General features: G+C 39.5%; 1 protein-coding gene across 6 annotated transcripts in view; it reads right to left on the reverse strand.

Moving 5' to 3' along the window:
* ROBO1 (roundabout guidance receptor 1) overlaps positions 1–17,521 on the reverse strand; it is a 687,829-nt gene extending 670,308 nt beyond the window's left edge. For 2 of the 6 annotated variants that reach the window (XM_077174531.1, XM_077174536.1), the window contains exon 1: positions 17,101–17,519. The gene's annotated coding sequence lies outside the window, so the exon portion shown is untranslated. Of the gene's footprint in view, positions 1–17,100 lie in introns of all 6 variants that reach the window. The other 4 variants (XM_077174532.1, XM_077174530.1, XM_077174535.1 and 1 more) reach the window with 3 other exon arrangements.
* Positions 17,522–20,212: the final 2,691 nt, after the last annotated feature.

The raw sequence follows: 20,212 nt of genomic DNA on the forward strand, positions 1-20,212 counted from the left end.
TTTTCCATGAAGTTCTGAACGAAGAATTGCACTGAAAATGAATTTTTTTTAATGTATACCAAAGAAGCAGGGCAATGACAAAAGCTAACATCTAAAATGCAAAACAGCCAGCGTTGTGTGACACAGTGTGAGATGTATCTCAGAGTCTTAGGGTTGACTAATTGAATTGCCATTGATAAGATGTCACTTAAAGAGACATCTCTGCAGTGAAACATGGGTTTGCTGTAAATGACCTGTCATTAGAGCCATGGGTAATGTCCGTGGCCAGACTGAAAAATATTGTAGCTCCCAGCAATATGCTCAGTAGGAATTAAAACAGCAAGAATGCTGAGAAGTCAGTGTACACGAACCACCAGAGAATTATGCCTCAGGTGCTATGTTAATTTACTTGTTGGCATACATTAATTGAAACCAATCAATAAGGCTGGTGGTGCAACAGAGGCAATGCAAAAGAAGTAATCGATTGCCACACTTACTCATTTTAAACTTGGAAAACAGGAATAATTTGGTCTTAGATTTTTCATTTCTGTCAATACAGATAATGAGATTACTTATTTATTTTCTATTCTTTCAGCACTAATTATAATAACTATGATGTCTTTCCACAGCCCTCATGCAAACACCAGTATTCTGATTAGCAGCTGTTAACTTGCATATAATGGGGGTGACTTCTTCCAACTGAAAAGTTAGAAATTACATGTTTTTGTTATTACAAATAGTGTTAATCATCTTGTCACATTGAAAGCCATTGCATATTTTAATAGTTATAAACTTGAATTCAATTTGATTTTTCCATTTATGGCACAGTAACTTTTAAAATTCTTCATTCCCAAAGATAAATATATTCAAAGTAATTGCATAAGAAGAACAGAAAGAGCTATGCTTCTGATTTTTTTTTTTGTTTTCAATTTCCTCTAATATATTTATTCTATATGCCCAGTGTTGACTGATATAACTTATTATTTAATTTTTAGTGTAGGTTATTTTAATGTAGGTTGCTGTGGCTTTTCATTTTTTTTTCTTTTTGCTGTTGTTTTATTTTATACAATATTTTTATGAGCTCCAGCAGTCAGTTCTCAAGACCACACTGCCTAAAAAACAAAATAAATAGGACCATTGCTTCCTATGTTGCATTTATCATCCTCTTTTCACAAAAACTGCTCATCCTTACTGATCATCTGTTTCCAGAGAGATCAATGGAAATCAGCACACTGTTATTCATAACTGTTTTGCACAAGGAATGGGAATTTATTTTGTGGTAAATGTGGTGCCAGACACCATCATTATGTCTTTGGTGGCACCAGCTTCCTCAAAATTTGTCCATAAATTATCTAAACCTAAAACTTTAGCCTCTTTACAAATCTGTAACAGCATTGTTTTCCTTCTGATCATGCTCAAAGGCATTAACTCCACATAACAGTGCTCAATTCAACCTCCAAACAAAGAATGGATCTGCAACATTTGTCCTTGTGTTCACTGAAGCCATGGATGTACAGATTTGGATCAGGTTTGATGATGGCAAGCAGATTCATTAAATATTGTTTGCCATGGTTTTGGAGGGGTGCAGGCAAAACATGAAAGATGCTATACAGAAAAAAAAAAAAGAAAAGAAAAAAAAGACAACCCATGCTGATTGGTGGGCAGGATGCTTATTAAGGGGTTGCCCACTGCTGGCAGATTTTTCCCACACTGACATGTTTACCTTGTAAGTGAACTGAACCATCCAGCTGCAAGTTCCATATATATGAATTTTTGTCCAAACTCTTGCTTAATTTGGTTCTAAAACATCAGTTCTACAGGATTATTTTCTAGTACAGTCTAATTACTCCTCTTTCTTGGAGGAAAAACAAAACAAAACAAAACAAACAATAAAAAAAACCAAAAAAACCCACAACACAACAAAACAAAATAATAGGAAAAAACCACCCACAACTTCCACCTTTTTGTTAGACTGAAGATACCATAACCCTGCAGATGTTACTTTTATCAGAGACTGTAGTATTGGTGAGTACTACAAGTGTAGACAGCAAGGGTGGTGCTCCTGCTAGACAAGCCTGAAAGCAAAATAGTAATTAACATCCAAATGGAAAAGAAATTTTCTGTGAACTCAACTAAGTTTACTGCAGGCCTTTAAAATTACCTCTGGACTACTAATGTGGCAGAGATTAGTGAAACAGTGAGAAACAGTATCAAACTCAGGCCCTTTTCCACCACGGTGCTGCACAACAGTGTGGAGCTATGGATTATACATTTTTCAACAGTTCTCCAGCCAAAGGTTAATTCAATTCCCAGAAAGGAGAAAGTCCTGTCTGCCAATTAGTGTGTAATGTGTGAGACTGAAACCAAGTACTGAATCCCAGGTTGCTGCTTCAGGAATTCAAAGTTAGGCTGAAGCTCATTTTCCCTCTCATAGTCTCTAAATCTTATTCACAATTAACAATTTCTATAGTTTGAAGCAGCTTTTTGTTTTGAAGCTTGAAAGCAAGAATACTGACATCTCCTGTCATAAAAAGTTAGAATTGAAATATACAGACCATAATTATAAGTAGATACTTCCATCTCAAACTTTATCAATTTTTTTAACCACTGGTAACACAAAAATGTTTTATAGCAGGAAAATAAATAGAGTATTAGACTACTTGAAGGTTTTGCTGTTTACTTGCAGCTACAGTGTAGAATTCAGAGACAGTTATTAAAAAGGTCTATTGAAGTTAAAAAATCACCTTTATGTAATTTACACTACTCATTTAAGATTCTAACAATGTATGATAAAAGCTAAAGACATACTAATTCTCCTTTCTTGCTATGGTAAAGACTAAATCATTTGCATTTTATACAGTCCCATATAGCTGGTCAAATCCAGACCTGAAATTATGTCATATGATTTCTCCTATTTGAATGGAGAGATTTAATAACTGCAATTGTGAGGGACACAACAACAGCCAATTTATGGATTTATTTCCTGTCAATAAATCTAGGGGATGTTCTCAGATTTTCAGGAACTACTGCTGATGGCCACTACAACCTATTTTCTCTCTGGTCTTCACCTGCCTTCCTGTGTCATTAAGATTGTGAGAAAATGCCGTAGGCTGTCCCTGCAGATGCCTGCAATGAGCAGCCTGTGCTGTGGAGGGTCTCTTCCTAAAAATTCAGGTCCTGAACCCCTTCTCCTCCTCTGTTACAACACTGCTGGTTACAATTCATCCACCTTCCTTCCAGCCACGGTGGAAAATTGTACACATGAGCAGGTCAGCTCCACATTCCCCAATTTCCCACCAGCACATGCCTAAGTCATGCAGAGGGAAAAAACAGGAAAGGATCTGGGACTTGTCTGGAGCAGCTTGCTTCTGCTCAGTCACTCAGTGAGACTCACAGAACAGATAAATACTGAGGTCATCTGCACCTTAATTTGGGTCACTCTCTTCTCCTCTGCCGCTTGTAGGAACTTGGGTATCGTTGAGACCTCTGCCTCTCAAGCAAATTGAGCTGCATAGTCAGATAGCAGATTCCAAGATTAGCTCTGAACACAGGGTGGCTGTCATTGTGATTGCTCATGTTTTGTCTTGTTTGAAGCATGTGAGAAGAGGGCAATGTAAAATCATCCCAATTTCAGGTACTAGATCCCAACTATGTTGGCCAACACCACTGTGAAACCCAGCCTGACAACCAGTGTGAATGAGTCCCCTCCTTTCAGACAAGTTTTATCTTAAATTCTATGGCCTTATCAAACATGTTTTAAATAGAATAACTTTGCCAAGAAGCCAGCAGAATGTATCCTACCCTGAGCTGTTAAGTGTCCTAAAATAAACAACAATGAAAGAACAGATTTCTTATCAAAAGGAGGCAAAATGGATAAACAAGGGACAATAATAATAATGATAATAGTAATAATGATAATGATAATAATAATAATAAATATTTAAAGGCTTACTGCAGCAGCACTTGGCCAAGTTAGGCTTGCTAAAAAAATCCCAGCAAAAAATGCTAAAAATACAGCACACCACTAGCAGCTTTGTAAAGAGAAGACAAAGGCCAGAGTTTATCCAGAGTGCTTTTTTCTTTGTCTTTTAACATACAATAATTCACTGAAGACACACTTGAGATGGAAAAGTATCCAATAAGCAAGTACAGTACACTGTAAGGACATATCATGCTTGATTATCCTCAACTCAGTGTCTCAAATTTACGTTCAAAGATCCACTTTTAAAGCATTGTATAAATGGCTTCTCAATTTAATTAAAGGCTTATAAGCTTTATTGAATGAACTCTTCAGCATGCTCTGCTCACCAGCTTATGACTACAGAGACATTATTTAGGGAACATTAACCCCAATCTTTCATTCGAATCAAAACTTATAATTTTAAACTTTTAAAGGCAACTTATCTTGCACATAAAATTACAAACAAAAAGTGGATTTCAAATGTGATGTAAAACAACTGCCTATCAATCTTCCCTACCAGACCTTCCAGGCTCATACTATCTTAGCCTGCAGATCCAATTATCCTCCAACATTTGCTGCTCAACCATGCTGAGATTATTCACCAGCCCTCCAGTTAGACTGTAATAAGAGGTCTGTGGATGCATTTACACTCAGAGAAATAAGGTATAAGTGCTGGAATTGCCGTCACATCTTTTTGAGTTACATGCACAGCCATAAACTGTACAGTAAAGAATCAGACTATTTCCAGCTGCTTTATCCATTCATTTGCATGATATTTGGACTTGCTAATTCAAAAAAAAAAAAAATCTAGGTGCAGTGTGGCTTTAAGATGATGCATCTCTTGACCCTAAAGGCCTTACAAACAAAGTACTAATATCCCATGGAAGATATTTCCTCCTGTGCCCTGACAGCCAAAGCTCCAAAATGGATATGTGATTACCCTCTGTAAAGGCAATCTCAGCCCCTTACTATTTTTATTCTTTTTTTAAGCTTTACATCTTAAGAAAGTAATCACACACACTGAAACTACATTGACCTCAAAGATTATGTTCTGCACAAAATTTGGCAGACTTTCTGCTGCTCAGCAAAAAAATATAACAGCAGATTAATGATAAAGTGGTTTCTGATACTCCAGCCTTTATGAGGTTTCCTCAGTGCAGTAGTTGTACATCATGGCAAAACAAAAGCCTTCTGCCACAGGACATCAGTGTACATTGCCAAAAATGTCAGAACCACAGTTTTCATCCCAAAGCTGCAACTACTTGAACTGCAGGAGTCATTTCATTAGCTGACAGCTGCAATAAGCTGTTCTTTCTCCGTGCGGAGAAGCTACTGGTGGGAGGTACAATTCACACAGGCAGCCTCCATAAATCATACACCACTTTAAGAAAAATATACTTAAGGAAACATTCACAATGTAATGTGCAGTACCTTTCCTATTTATTGTCCTTATGTCCTCAGTGCATTCATTCCTTAACGTTCTGTATTTCAAAAACTCTCAACAGACTATTAAGTCATGGACAAAGTTCAGGAAAATTCGAACATTTTGTTCCCATTTGTACTATTTTTGATGATCTAGAGAATCTAGAGCATTGGTGTTTCTTTATGACCTATTTCTAGTCAGTGTGCTCCTACTGACTCAGGGAAAACAGAATTATGATCTTTAGTAACAGGTTGAAACCCTGATGCTGGTGTTTATTTACTGCGTTGCTACAATGTAAGGTAACAAGAAATTGTAACTGGAAATGTAATCAGCTGAAAAAACTGGGAATGTTATCAGCTGAAAAAAAACACTTCAAAACCATAAGGTATTAATTAAACACAGCATATCATTGAATAATTAACATACACAAACATTTTCAAGTCTTTAATACTGTGATAATCTTTAGTCTCCTAAATGTCTAAGGAAAGCAGTAGATGGATATGAGTCATGAAGAGGGTGGGAAGAGGCTTTGGGGTCACAAAGGAGGGTTTGCCAGCCACTGCTGAGCCAGGCAAGTAATAGGTCCTCACATCTACCTATTCAGATGGTTTCTCTATTATTCAAACAATTTTCATGGAAACCATTGAAAATTGCTGGCAGGTAATACTGCAGCTGAACACCCAGATTTGTTTTGTATCTTTAAATCCATGTTACATTCCCTATGTGAACCCAAATCAGGTGTGTAATCTCCATTCTCACAGCAAATCCCCTCTATTCATCACCAGTAGCTTATTGTTAAAGAAACAGAAATGCTACACTTGAACAAAAATAACATTAATAGAAAGGTGGGTTGTGCTATATTTGATATTGCATTTACTGCCCCTTTTATTTTTTTTTTAATCACACAACATCATACAAGCAATTACACAGCTTGTATTTTTGTTTTGGGGTTTTGTTTGCTTTTCTTTTGTTTGTTTCAAAATTTTGTTTGTTTTTCTTCTGTTTGTTTCAAAATTATTATTGTTTTTCTTTTGCTTGTTTCATTGTTTTTGTTTGGTTTTCTTTTGTTTGTTTGTTCGGTTGATTTTGGTTTTTTTTTAATTTTGAAGCACACTGAAAAGGATTGATGTGGGCATTTGGTTCTGAACTACAATCACTCTACTTTAAATTATTAGTACCAACCAATTAGAAAAACTACTGCAGTTGAAGCAGATTGTTGGAGAGGGGTGTCCCATCTCTGTGACAGACACATAATTACCTGTCACATCCCCTGGTACTCCCAAGCACCAAGGAAAAACAGCAAAGCAGGGCAGAACAGGCACCTTCCTCCTGCCCTCCAGCAATGGCTCTAACCAGCAGGTGCTCCAGGTGGAGCAGCATTTAAGTTCTCTTAGCTGCCTAAACAGGTCTTATCCATCCAGTTTTCTGAGCCAGTCATAGAGAAGAAGAAAAATATGCTGTCAAGGTTATGCATTTCCATTCTTTTTTTCCAGAATTACTGATGAGAAGAGTATCTGTTCCACTAGAGGGAGGAGCAGGCTCAGGAACTGAATTTCCAACTAATATTCCAGTGCCACCTACAATAACAGATTTACTCCTATGTGAAGGATGGTCTGTCGTCAGAAAGTGTGGAAAAGGCACAATAGAATAAGTGCCTTTAATAAGTTTTGTAACAAGAAAAATAAAAGAAAAAAGAAAGAGGAACAATCTCATTTGAGGTACATTTGGATTTCTTGTTTTGTCCCTGTTTATCTTGAAAAGGGGATGTGGTTTTAATCATAAATAATTTCTTTAATAATAAATATAAGTTTCTAGAACATGCTTTTCTTTGACATAGAGATAAAGCTACCTGGAGCAGAGAAGCAATTTATAGCTTCTCTCCTTTCCTGTAAAGGGCTTCGTGTAATGTTTATTTTCTTGTATTCTGTCACATTGCTTCTTGTTGCTAGGATTTGGTAGCAAGGTATTATCTTCATCTGAAAAGTGGTATATTTAAGAACTTATAGATTACTCATACCTCTTAAGTATGAAGATATTAATACCCGTAATTCTGGTGCTTTTTCCCCTGAAATATAGTTGAGCTAGAACAGCCCTAGAGATTTCAAAAGTTCCATTTTCTTCCAAACAAAGCTCAAAAAATGCAAAGCCCCCATGTCAGAGCTTCTATCTGTTCACCTGCATACAACAACATGGCAAATCACTGTCATGGAAAGATTAAAGTCACTCACTACAGAAACTATTTTTAGAGGCTTTGGCTGGGACAAGTCCCGTGACTCTTTAGTGCAGCCCAAGGAGACAAAGGAGCAGCTGTATCTTATGCAGACAAGCAAGGCTACAAGGACACATGGCTGTAGTCCAACCTATCCATCCCACCTGCCAGAGAATGGCTGAGCCAGGACAGGAGGACACTCATGGAAGAGAGGGAACCTGCCACACATCCCTCTCCTGCTCCTCCCACTCTGAAACAGCGCTCAGAGTGATGCTCAGTTTCTCCTTCAGGGCACTTTGTGATGCCATCCATGCAGAATACACAATACTAAGCAGTTTTATGTCTTTTGGGTGGGTTTGACCAGCAGCTGTCAGGTTTGACTCTCTCACTGATGACTGAGAGACAGTCTTCAAACAAACAACCAACCAAACCCCCTCTGTGTTATGCAATCAATCTAGACATGACTCCAACCTAGAGGAGTGCTGTATTCAGAGGGAGGGGTGCACTTAAATGAGTTCTTGAGTCCCCAGGGAATAGGTTTCATAGTGCTTTAGCACACACCCCTAGAAGATCTTGTGTCTTGCAGAGGTTTCAATGCATTTTACATTCCTTCAGGCCAGAAAGAGGCATTATCTACAGAGCTTGAAAAATTCTGTTTATCCTGGACGAAAAACATTAAAATCCCTGGATATTAAGACAGAAGCCTTGAACTTAAGGGGATGCAAAGAGTAGGGTCAACATGCTTCTGGCAGCCCCAGCAGGAAATGTGCTGCATGATTTTATATTGCCTAGTGTTTTCTAAATATTTAGTCTCTCATGCTTCTCATTACTGTAGCTCAGCCAAGAATCAATGAAATCTGAGTAACTGAGGTCAGCTGAAATTTTCCTGCCTTCCCAGAGATGTGTGAGGGTTTGAACCATTCTCCCAAGCAGCATGTTATGTTATAGTCAGAATAAAACCAGAAAGAGCTTTAGAATCACCCATGATCATCTCAGCAGAAAAGGGCAGAACTGTCTTGTACTAAACTGCAAGAAATATCTAGTGGTTGTCTTATTATAGGTTACTCCTGACAGCAGGATAAGAAGATGTGTGTCGTCTGAGATTAGAAATGCATTGCAGAGTCATATAGAGGTCAGTGAGCAGAAATTTGCATTATTTTTCTATTCCCAAAGTATATAGATTTCCCTTCTGACTGTCTCGATCTGTGATGATAAGCAGATGAGCAGAAAAGCTGTAGGATTCACACTTGGTTCCTGTTGTCAGACAGAAACATTCTGAATAACACCTTCCTCCAATGGCTGGGCTCCCTCTGGATCAATGCAAGGTTATGGCCACTGCCTCTTTTGATCTCTGCTGATTAGAGCAGAACTTGTGTCTCATTAGTCAGAGTTGGGTGATGCTGGGCACAGAGGGCACTTTAGAAACAGCAGATTATGAACTCTGCGGCCTTACAAAAAGTATCACAGTAAAATGGATGTGTTTTGCTTTGCAGTATTCCGCGTGCCTTGGCATAGATCAAGATCAGTTTCACCTGATTTCATCTTTTAAAGTGCTGCCTGTTGCTGGGGGTTGCATAAAGTGGAATTGTTTTATTGGCACCAATCAATGGGAAAAGGTACAAAAGAATTATTGTACTCACACTTAAAGTTATTTATCAAGTGAAGCAAACACATACCCATTCAGAAATGTCCTAAAATAAGCAAGGAGGGTGACCATCAGCAAAAAAATCAGGAAGCCACTTTGAGCCCATAGGCATTTTTTTTCCTTACATATAAATTAATATCTGTGACCTCAGATAATAAACTAGAGATTTACCCTAATGACAGTAGAAATTTATTCTAGCAGACTTAGGATAACCTTTCCTGAAAAATAGGCTGCAATATTTAAATAAAAGATATTCAGAGTACGTGTTTTCACAGAAATTTAGTTGTGAGCTGCATTGCCAGTGTGAATGGGATATTGCATATTTGCACATTGACTCTATCATACATGACATTAAAGGAATGATATTGAGAGAGGATAATGAAATCATTCAGATCACCTACTTCAAATTCCTCCTAGCAGAGATTTGGAGAGACTTATTTCTTATTTAAAGAAAAAAAGGTCACAGTGAGGAGGGCTGCTCATGTCTATAGTGTGAAAAACAAAAACAAAAGAAGAAAAAGAAATTTGCAATTGCAATTTACATGCCAATAAAAACAACACCACTTAAATTACACAAGCTGGTGATAGAAACACAACCCCCTTCTGCAATCGAGTTTGAATATGGCAAGACATGAAAATGCCCATCCTTCTCTCAGCCATGTATGCTTACTACATTTTAATGTTTGTTATCAGAACTTTTAAGATGAAAAAAACCTCACTATCTCAAAACATGTCCAAGAGCTAACTTTGTATCTTATACATTACATGTGCATTTCAAGATTGAAAGCTTTGCATTTCTCAAGTTGAACTGCTATGAACAGAACTCTGTGCACTTGATTGAAGTATGGTTTTGATCTTTTGCAGCTGAGATAATGCTTCAAGATAGAGAGATACCTCTTATCCTGCACATTGCTGAGAAACTAGAAAATTAAAACTCTTGTTTGGATAATGTGTTGAACACAAATGATATAATAATCTTCATTGCACCTTGGCTGTAAAATTACAGAAAATGTACTCTTTTCCTGTTAGAAGAGAAGAAAACTGCTTCTTGGTTTTGTTTGCCATCTAGTAATTTTCATTATTTAGATATATATTATTTATTTGGTGGTACTCTTCTTACTGTGGCTGTTTCCTGATATGAGGTTCACTAATAACACACAGGCTCTGGGTTACTCCAGAATACACTTCAGCAAACAGAGATAAATTTAACTCTCAGTGTCAAATCTCCATGCAAGATGAAGAATATTTGGACCTCATAATTCCTCCTGCCATACTTTCCATTCTCTCATTCCTCTCGTATTGCACCCAGAGGAAGTGTTCCTATCTTTGCATAACAGAATGGAGATAGTTCAAAAGAGTGCCTTGCTTTCATCCATGGACAGCACACCCAATCTGAAAGTTGTTTGAAACAGTTTCTTCAGCGCTTCATTTTTAAGCCATAGGCAGCTAAACTTGATAACCATACCCTGATATGGGAAACAGTGACACTTTTTGAATTTCCTTAGACCTTATGGGTGCAATGTTCTCAAGAACAGCTTTTTTCTTCTTTTGAAAAACATTCAGAAGGGTTATTAGCCAAAAATACTTAGCTGCATCAGGGGCTTATCTGGGGACTGAAGTTGGCTTTATTACATTCAAATATTTCAGTGAGAATTGTCTGCAGTCCTGTCCGCCTGCAGACAATTTGTTTAATTTTCCTGTTTGATTTTTTAACACAGAAAAGATTTTTTGTTTCAGTTGTCAGCTATAAAAACTCAAGCGTGGGTTCAAAGAGTCAAGACATATCCTTAAATTCATTTATCACAAATAAAATTCTTTACACAGCTAGGGTGGATTTGAGACATAAACTTGCAGAGTAATTTTTCTGAGTCACAACTACCACTGGCGATAAAAGAGTGCAAGAAAAGCATTTGACTTTCACATCTTATGTTGGGTGTGGTAGGAATTGCAGTTAGAAGTTTAGTAAATTGGAGAGTTTTATAAGGAATCAAAATTACTTTACAACTCTTTTGTCCAGCTGTTCTTAGTAAAATCCTAACGTATTTGCATTCTTGGAACAAAAGCAAGTTACAAACACTGTTGCAATTTGTTCAGATTTTCATATTTGCCAAGGGCAGCATCATATGCAGTGACTCTCCTCCATTAGAGTTAGGTAATTTGTTCTTACACCTATATTGGTTTGGAGAATCACTTTACCTTTCATCTTTAGGGGTGTTTTTGGTGCTTTCTATCACTGGTTTATTTTGAATGTTGAAGTTAATGAAGACTTTAAAAAGTTCCTTAAGCCTTGGGGTTTTTTTTAGAATGTACTACAGGACAATAAAAAATGTGATTTAGCAACAAGATATTTGCTCACAGGGTCTTACAATGACAAAACTTCTTCCCTTACCTTTCTACAGTTACTTTCAGAAAGAAAAGAGCTAGAAGCACAAAAAAAAAAAAAAAATTAAATAAAACAAACCAAGTGTTTAATTGACACTTGTGTCTGCATTCAAACAGGCACATAAAATAGCAGAAGCATCAAGGAGTGATACATTAGGTGACATGGTCAGATATGGTTCTTTTTTAATATGGAGTCACAATTATAGCAAACTTAGTGTGAAAAGTCACCACTGTTGGCAAGTGAATCCTGTTTTAACAGATGAGTCTTTCTTATGCCACTTTTAGGAGCAGAACAGACTTAATTGTTATGGGGAATAACAAAGATGCACACTTAAGTTTATTTTTTATGCCTCCCCACTTCTTCTATCACACAGCGGCTCTGAGAGAGAAATCCAGAGTATGTAGAATGATTTCCCCTAAACTGACCAGAGTGATGTAGAAAAAGCCACATTCTAATTGCTGCTTAAGGTGTTTCTTTCCTCAGCCTGGAAATTTCTCCAGAGGGATGGGAATGAGGCAGAACTTTCTCAGGTAGGAGCTTGAATCAACCTCACAGCGATACAGAATGAGGATGAAAGGACTTTTGAGCTCAATGCCATACCCTGGCTGAAGGAAATCCTGTGCTCTGAGCCAGGTGGAGATCCAGGCAGTTTGAACTGCAATACAAACCATGGCAGCTACTTAAAAGACTGAGGAGAAAGAGAGGGAATGATATACTGGGAAGGAATTGCTTTATGTGGAAGTAAAAGACCTCAGTTCCTGCTCTTGCCAGGTCTCGAGACTCTTTTAGGTCTCTGACACCTCCTTGTCCCTAACAAACTATTCAGTGTTATGGTTCAGGAAGATGAACAGGGAACATCTTCCATCTCTATTGTCCCAGGCTGCAAGGAGGAAAAGATGACACTGTGGGCCCAAAGAGCACATAAGAAAAGTCTGAGGCTCAGAAACTCAAAGACCTGTCTGAAGACAAGACTTTCTGGATTCTGGCTCCTACTCTGCTTAAATTAATTTTAAACATTATAACCACAAGGTATTTGTCTGAAACCAGTTATATTACAAAGTCAGACCAAAACTAGCAGTATTTCCCCTCACCAGTAGGTCACCAATGCACACTGCTGTTGCCTGCCAACTCATTTTGTCCTGCCACGTTCATATTGTTGGTAAAAGGATCAAACCAACTTACTCCTCTTACTGAGGAGCAAGAGATGATCTGGGAATGGAAAGAGGACAAATACAGTCAATGTGTCCACTACTGACAAAAGAAAAAGCTAGAGGAAACAAATTTACTCTACAAGAACATGACTTGGCAGACCTGGAGAACAGATCTGCAAATGGATAAGAAAAGATGGATGACACAGGATTGGAAGCAAACAAAAATGCCCTTATGGAATTGACACAGAGATGGCCAGGGGAGGAAGGAGGATGGTCCACACTTGGATCTCACTATGGGCAAGGACAGATTAATGAATGGAGGAGTTTGTAGGACAGAGTTAATTGGAGCAAAGGATTGATGAGTTTGGACAGACCATAAACTGGCAATGGTGAGAGAGAACTGATGGGGCCGATGATTAGAAGAAGGATAGGGAATGAAAGATTTATGGACTGAGCAGTTTAGACAGATAGAGCAGTACAGGTGAAACACAGAATATCTATTAAGTCTCTTGTAGATTGGAAGAAACATTTCATTGTATCTCCCTGCAAGGTGAGGATTACTTGAGTCTTGTGAAATCTAATGTGCTGTTTAACCTACACGCTCAAGTATAGATCCTTTTTTTACAGTTCTTTCAAGGGCTTTACAGTTATTTATTTCCCTTGTCCTTTCTACAGCTTTTTTTTTTTTAAGTCTATAATGTAATTGCTGGGGAGAACATGCGATAATTTTTTGCATTTCTGTTATGTGATGAATCATTTTGGTGAATGTAGAATTCTGAAATTATCTAAAATTTCCTTGAAGAGATTCTTTTTCCTATAATACAAACAAATATGTGTGCAAATCCACTCAAATTGCTTTAGTTGTCATGTTATGAATCATGGAAAGAGGTTTAAGAAATATTAGGCCATATGTTCCTCCTGAACCTGGAACTGAGGCCTGAACTATTTTCACAGGGCTTGATTAATACAACTTAAAATAAACTGTTGACTAAAAATGTTACCCAGAAACTTGACTAGTGATATGCAATTATTCCATTATTTTCCTCAACAGAAGAAATTAAAATATGCCAAGTTCCTGATCTTGTGTGTTAACAAAGTCAAAGTTAAGGAAGTAACAAGTCTGTACAGAAATACATTAGTACAAGGGCATGCACTATATATGTTAAAAAAACATAATTTGCAAATTAAGACACAGAAAAGGGCATCTGGAAAAGACACACAGTTTGAAAAAGTAAAGTTTAAGCCCACTTTTTAAATTTCCATCTCTTTCTTCCACAAGCACAGGTTTGCAGCCTCAGATGGATTCACATGTCCCACACAAAACTTCTGTCACCTGCTACCTGACAGTTCAGATCTGGCTCTAAAGCAAAGCAACATGATATTGCTACATAGTTCTGAGGACACAGAACACACTTAAAAGGGCAGGTGCAAAATTTGGGCAAACAAAAATCACAATAATTGTCATGTTTTTTTTCCTAAAGACTCATTGGCTTGACAGCTTATTCTGCCACAGAAGCATCACAGGCCATGGAATTGCTCTCAAATTAAAGATCTAGAAAATATTTTCTTTCACTTTCTTTCTCACATCATTCTTTTTTATTTCTTCCTCCTTGGTTTACACACTTACCTGTTGACTCATACAAGTTTGCTAAATCGTGCCACAGCAAACATGTCAGGGAATCCCAGAGAGAAGACAGACTTGTCAAGTCTCAGTCCTGCTTAATACTTTACACATGGGTAAAACATATTGCATCTGCTTATCTGTATACATGGAAATTTCCTATGGTTTCCTAGAAAAACAATAAAAATCTGAGCCTCCTATGAATAACATATTTGCCTCTATTGCTTAGATTGAAGTTTGGTTGTGCATATATGCCTTGAAAAGTTACTTGAAGGAAATACTTTTTATGTATAAGGTCTATGTGGATTATGTTGCTTATTGTGGTCCAAACCACAGACAATATAAAAAGTCCACAAAGTGGGGGAAAAGAAAAAAAGCCCCAAACAAAAGAAATAAAGAAAAGCATCAGGACTCAAATAACCTTCCCTGTTTTTAAAAGCCTGTTGGGATGTCTTTGTCATCTTGCAGAAGCCTCATTGTAAAACTGGTTGAGTCCTCCTCATTTCTCCAATATTCAACTAGTCAATACTCAATACTGAGGATTCAATATTACCAAGGGAAGCAAGGGGAAAAGATTGAAATTTTGTTTCACTGACTAAAAAGTCAATCAACAATCACCAAGCTAAGCTGTTTCAAGTTTCCACAATGGCATCCTTTGTTTTTATGAGGATTCTTATGGAAATCAGTGCAGCTTCTAGACAAGCATCAGCCATGGCACCAAAGATGCTTGCAGAAACCTGTTATTGTAGAAAATTGTTATACAATTTGCAGAAGTTTGGCTGGTTTTGCTGTAAGACTGAAAAGCAATAAATTACTCTGAGAAGCATTAGAATAATTTTACTAGCTTTCTGCCTCCTTTCCTTGCCCCTAATCACCAAAAGCTGTCTCTCTTTCCACACTCCTATAGCCTCTTCATGCCAGTGGAATGAACAGCAGTGCAAGATGCAAGTAGAAGACACACATAGAGACAAATACAAAATGAATTAAGAAAAGCAGCACGTAGTAAAAGTCAGATGTGATGTTTGGAGATTAGCCTTACTACTCCATAATACAACAGGACATTCTTTACCTGTTTTGTGTACAAACTGCATACAACAAAGGCTGCTTTTTCCTTAAGTGAAGAGGATGAACTTCAGCTTAATAAGAAACCTTCCCAAATGCCACTTCTTGCCCATCAGTTGAACCTTAACATGTATTTACACATAATGCTCTACTATTAGAGAGCTGTCCCTTCTACTCACATATCTGTGAAACATAGGCATGACACAAAATGTTTTTTCCTCAAAAGCAAAAAAAAAAGCCTCTAAAGATCTTCAATGCACTCAGCACAACCAGCAACTTAAAAATAATTATTTTTATAACTGAAATGTGAAATTGAAATGAAAAACATCTTCATTCCATTTAAATTCATTTTTGAGCCATCACTCTTTAATTAACATACATCCCAATGAACATGAAGGAAACAAACAACAACCAAAAAAAAATTGAAAAAAATTGATTCTGATCTTGTTATAAGTAAAGTTAATTGCATCCTGAATTTGGCGTGTGTGTTTTGCACTTCTCTCTCCTTATGTCTTTTTTTTTTTTTTTTCCTTAATACTTTCGCATTCAGGTGCGGCAACACTCCTGCTGCCAACCCTCTACCGAAGGAGCGGCTCTTGCTCCATGCCCCCCGTGGCAGAACCGCGCAGGGACCGAGAGGAGCCGGCCGAGAGCCTCCCCCCGCGCCGGGCCGGGGCTCGGTTCCCTGCGGCAGCGGCGGCGAGGGCGCGGTACCCTGCGCTGGCCGGGCGGGCACCGCGCCGAGCATCCTCCGCCAGGGCGGGGGCGACGCGGGTCTGCGGCACTGCAGCAGCAGGAGCAGCTGCTGCAGCGGAGCCGGAGACGACCTCCCTCCTTCTCCTTCTCCTCCTCCTCCTTCTCGTCCTTCTCCGCCTCCCGCCGCCCCGCCGCGCCGCTCCATTGTGCGGGGAGGCGGCCGCACAGCCGCGGGATGCGCATCCCCTCCGCCCCTGCGCAGGGAGAGAGGCGCTCCCCCCGCCCACGGCTGGCGGGCACGCTGTCACATCCCCCTCCGGGGCTGCGCTTTCCGTGTCTAAAAACGCTTATGCACCTACATCTATGTAGATACGCACGAACAAATATAGATGCACATTCCCCCGCTCCCGCGCAATTTCGCTCCCCGTCGCGGGTAGAGGAGGGCGCTTCCCCCGCAGCGCTGCTCCTCGGCGGCGGCATCCCCACCAGAAGGGAAAAGGTCACCGCAAGCGCGGCGAAAACAAAGCCGGCGCTCCTCGCCCCGGCTGCCAGGAGCGCCCCGCCAGAAGTTGCGGCGCGGATCCCCCGCTCCGCTCCGCGGCGGGACCGCCGGAGAGGCGCCCCGAGATCTCCCGGCCAGGGATGCCGGCTGCGCAGCGGCCAAACTTCTTTGTTAATCACACCCGAGCCCGCGGGCGGCGAGAGGAGCGGGGGATGCAATCCGCAGAGCCCCCGGCAACTTTTTCCCGACCAGGCGCACGCCGGCGGTACCCGCGCAGAAACTTGTTGGACCGCTCGCACTCGCGACTCTGGCATCCCCTCTCCCGCGGTGACCTCTCCCGGCGCCTCCGGGAAAGTGTTGCCTCCCGCGCTCGGTGCCGCTGCCCGGCAGCGGGAGCGGCCATCCCGTCCCTGCGGCTGCCGGCCGGAGCCCGGCACCGGCCTCTCCTTCGGGAGTTGGGGCACTCACCCTGCGGGATCAGGCGGCTCTCAGAAAACTAGCGGTTCCATCATCCAGGCAGTCCTTCCCAACTTTCCTTGCATAGGGCGAGGACAGAGCTCCGTGTATTTATATGGAGAGGGAGAGCGAGGGTGAGAGAGAGAGAGAGGGGGAGAGAGAGAGAGGGGAAGCGCGCTGAAGTCGACAAGCTGTTCAGCAGACTTTTGAATAAAAGGGGGATGAAACCGGATTCTTCCCAGTATCAGGACCCTTGGAAAAAATAAAAAAATAAAAAAATCAAATCCTTCTCCGGAAAGGGATTCTTTCGGCCCCGTTCCCCGCGTTACTCTCAGGGCTGGGAGCGGGAGGCATCGCATACAAATAGAGCCCGGCAGCGGCGGCGATTGGCGGCGGCGGCGCCCCCCGGGTCCTACAGCCACAAAGCCGAGGAGCGGCGGCGGCGGCGGCTCCGGGGCGGGCACGGGCTGGGGGACGGCGGCGGGGGCGAGTCCCGCTCAATTGATTCGTTACCTCGCCCATTGTGATGCGCGCCGCAATGTTCGAGCGGGAGAAAGGCACGTTCCGAAAGGATGTCATGCCATCTCGCCTTGCCTCGCTGCTCCTGCAGGGTTATTGTGCGGTGTGGTATGAGAAATGTGTCTGATTTTAAAAAACAGGAGTTTATTTGTCTTCAGCTTTTTTTTTCCCCCCCCTTCTTCTGCGCTGTCACAATTCTCTGTCACGTTCCCTAATAATTATGTAGTTACTTCAGTTATCAATTATTCATTGAATTCCACTTACCTATGCTTTTTCTCTCTCAAGTTATGGCTTTGCAGGGGCACATCAGCTCCTCAGTGAAAAAAAGAGTAAACAAACATTCTCTAACATTAAGCAACTTATTCCCAATTAAAAGAGACTAAAAATAAAAAAAAACATTTACCAGCATGTTTTCTCCATGACAGAATACAGAGACAGACACAATTAATGATATTTAATAATGATATTATTAATTATATTTAAATTGTGGTCAATTTTTGGATGCAAGGAATCATTGGACTAAGGAAAATATCCCATTTGAAAATCCAGGCAGTGAAAGGACCGAAAAACAGATGCAGCATTTATGTATCAACTGCTACATGGAGGGCAAATGTGAGATAATGACAACATAGGTCAACATAATGAGAAATGAAAGCAACGTAAGCACTTTTATATATGAAAGAGTATCACACATAGCTAAACTTCTGTTACTGCCTGTAGATAATATACTTTATATAAGAAACATACATTTATATAATAACCATTAATAGGCTTAAAAATACGTATACAATGAAGTCTTTTAAATAGTGTATGAAGATTATCTGGGAATAAAGCCTGCAATATATTGCAAAGCATGATGCTGTTGAAAGCCTAAACATGCCACTTGTCCTACACAGAAGAATGGAAATCAGAGACAAGGGGACAAAAGGTCCAGTGTGTAAGATGTTGTTTACATGGCAAGGTCCTTACATAATGAGGATACAATAGATATTACAAATATTATTGAAAAGTCATACATAGAGCAAAAGGTTATTTGCCACTACCCCATTATTTGACCAGGTATACACATAAAAGAGACAAGATAAAACATGGAGTTTTATCTTGTAAAGTAAAACAAGGGTTTAAACTGACTCTCAGGATCACTCTTTGAAAGAAGTACACTGTAGACCTTGGAGCAACAGAGAGGGCAGGAGGAAATCAGCATTTTGTGCATCAGTAGGCTCTGATGAGAAAAATGCTGACGAGTATGGGATCAAAATCAGCTCTTGAGTTCAGATCTACCTCACACCTTGCATCTTTAGGTATATGCATCTTGTTGCAAGAAGCCTCTAACTCTCTGTTCTTTGAATTCTGTTGCTGCTTTGTTTTGGATGTTTCATCTTTTAGATAAATGTTACAAACAAGTAGCATTTCTGTTGTCAGAGGAGGTTTACTAGAACAATTAATAAACAAGCTATCTATGAATATCTAAACAATCTTCTATGAATACACATCTTCCATTATCACTGTAGGTACACATACATATTTTTTTCTTGTTAAATAGAAGAAATTTAAGCTTCAGTTAGGTTACTTTGAGAACAGCTGCCTATTGCACTAGTAAATAGGAGTTGTAAAGGAAGATGTTGTAGTAGTTTGCAGTTTTGGCCAAATATTGTTTCACTGTTTTGCTTTTCTTTCTCTTTAGCTCTACTTGGAACAAATTTTGTTTACCTGAGAGTTCCAGATATGTCTCTCATAGTTTATTACTTCTGTTAACACTTGCCATCATCATCTTAAGGAGATTTCTGATTAACATCAGTTTAAAAGATAACAGGCTCTGGGCTACTGTATTTAACAAAGTAATGTGAAGTCATTGGCAAATTTGAAAAAAAGGGTGGATTAGTATAAGTGCAGATGAAGGAGGCAATAACCAACGCTATCACAATTAAGAAATTGCCCCTGTGAAGGAGAGAAATTACTATGGCCATTGTAGAGTCTACAGAGATTAATGGAATATGGCTGTGAAACTGTTTCAATAGATAAATTGGGTGGGTGGTTAAACATCTGAGCAAAGATGATTACTTTGTAGTGAAACAAAACAAAGAGGAATAAATCACAAAGCTGCTCTATTACCACAATTAAAATGCAATTGCTTGATCAATTATCACTCCAGCTAATAGCTTGATGGAAGACAAGCAAATAAATAAAACATTATGCTAACCAAAGATCTTTGAAACATATTAATAATACTTGTGTGCTTATATGTTTCCTTGTTTGCATTAATTTATGCCTAATACACGTATAGTGCATTACATGACACAAGCAAGGCTGTACATAATGTGCTTAGTTATTCCTTTGTAGTTTAAGAGTAAACATCAATGATACATAATCATTATAATGCACACAGTGGGTAGAAATCCAACACACATTTAGACAACTGCTACATTTCAGTATTTCCTAGATCTCTAAGAATCTTCTTGTTTTACATATGTACCAGCCAAAGGTGATTTGGGAGAGTTTTGCTCTGGAACAGTTTCCAAGGTCAGCATATGTGATGACACATGTTGGTTCCCAGCTTGCCCTTGGAAAATGACTGGAGTTTATGTGGACATGGGGAGGCAGTAAA

Source organism: Agelaius phoeniceus, chromosome 2 (genome assembly GCF_051311805.1).
Source record: "Agelaius phoeniceus isolate bAgePho1 chromosome 2, bAgePho1.hap1, whole genome shotgun sequence".
Classification (NCBI taxonomy): domain Eukaryota; kingdom Metazoa; phylum Chordata; class Aves; order Passeriformes; family Icteridae; genus Agelaius; species Agelaius phoeniceus.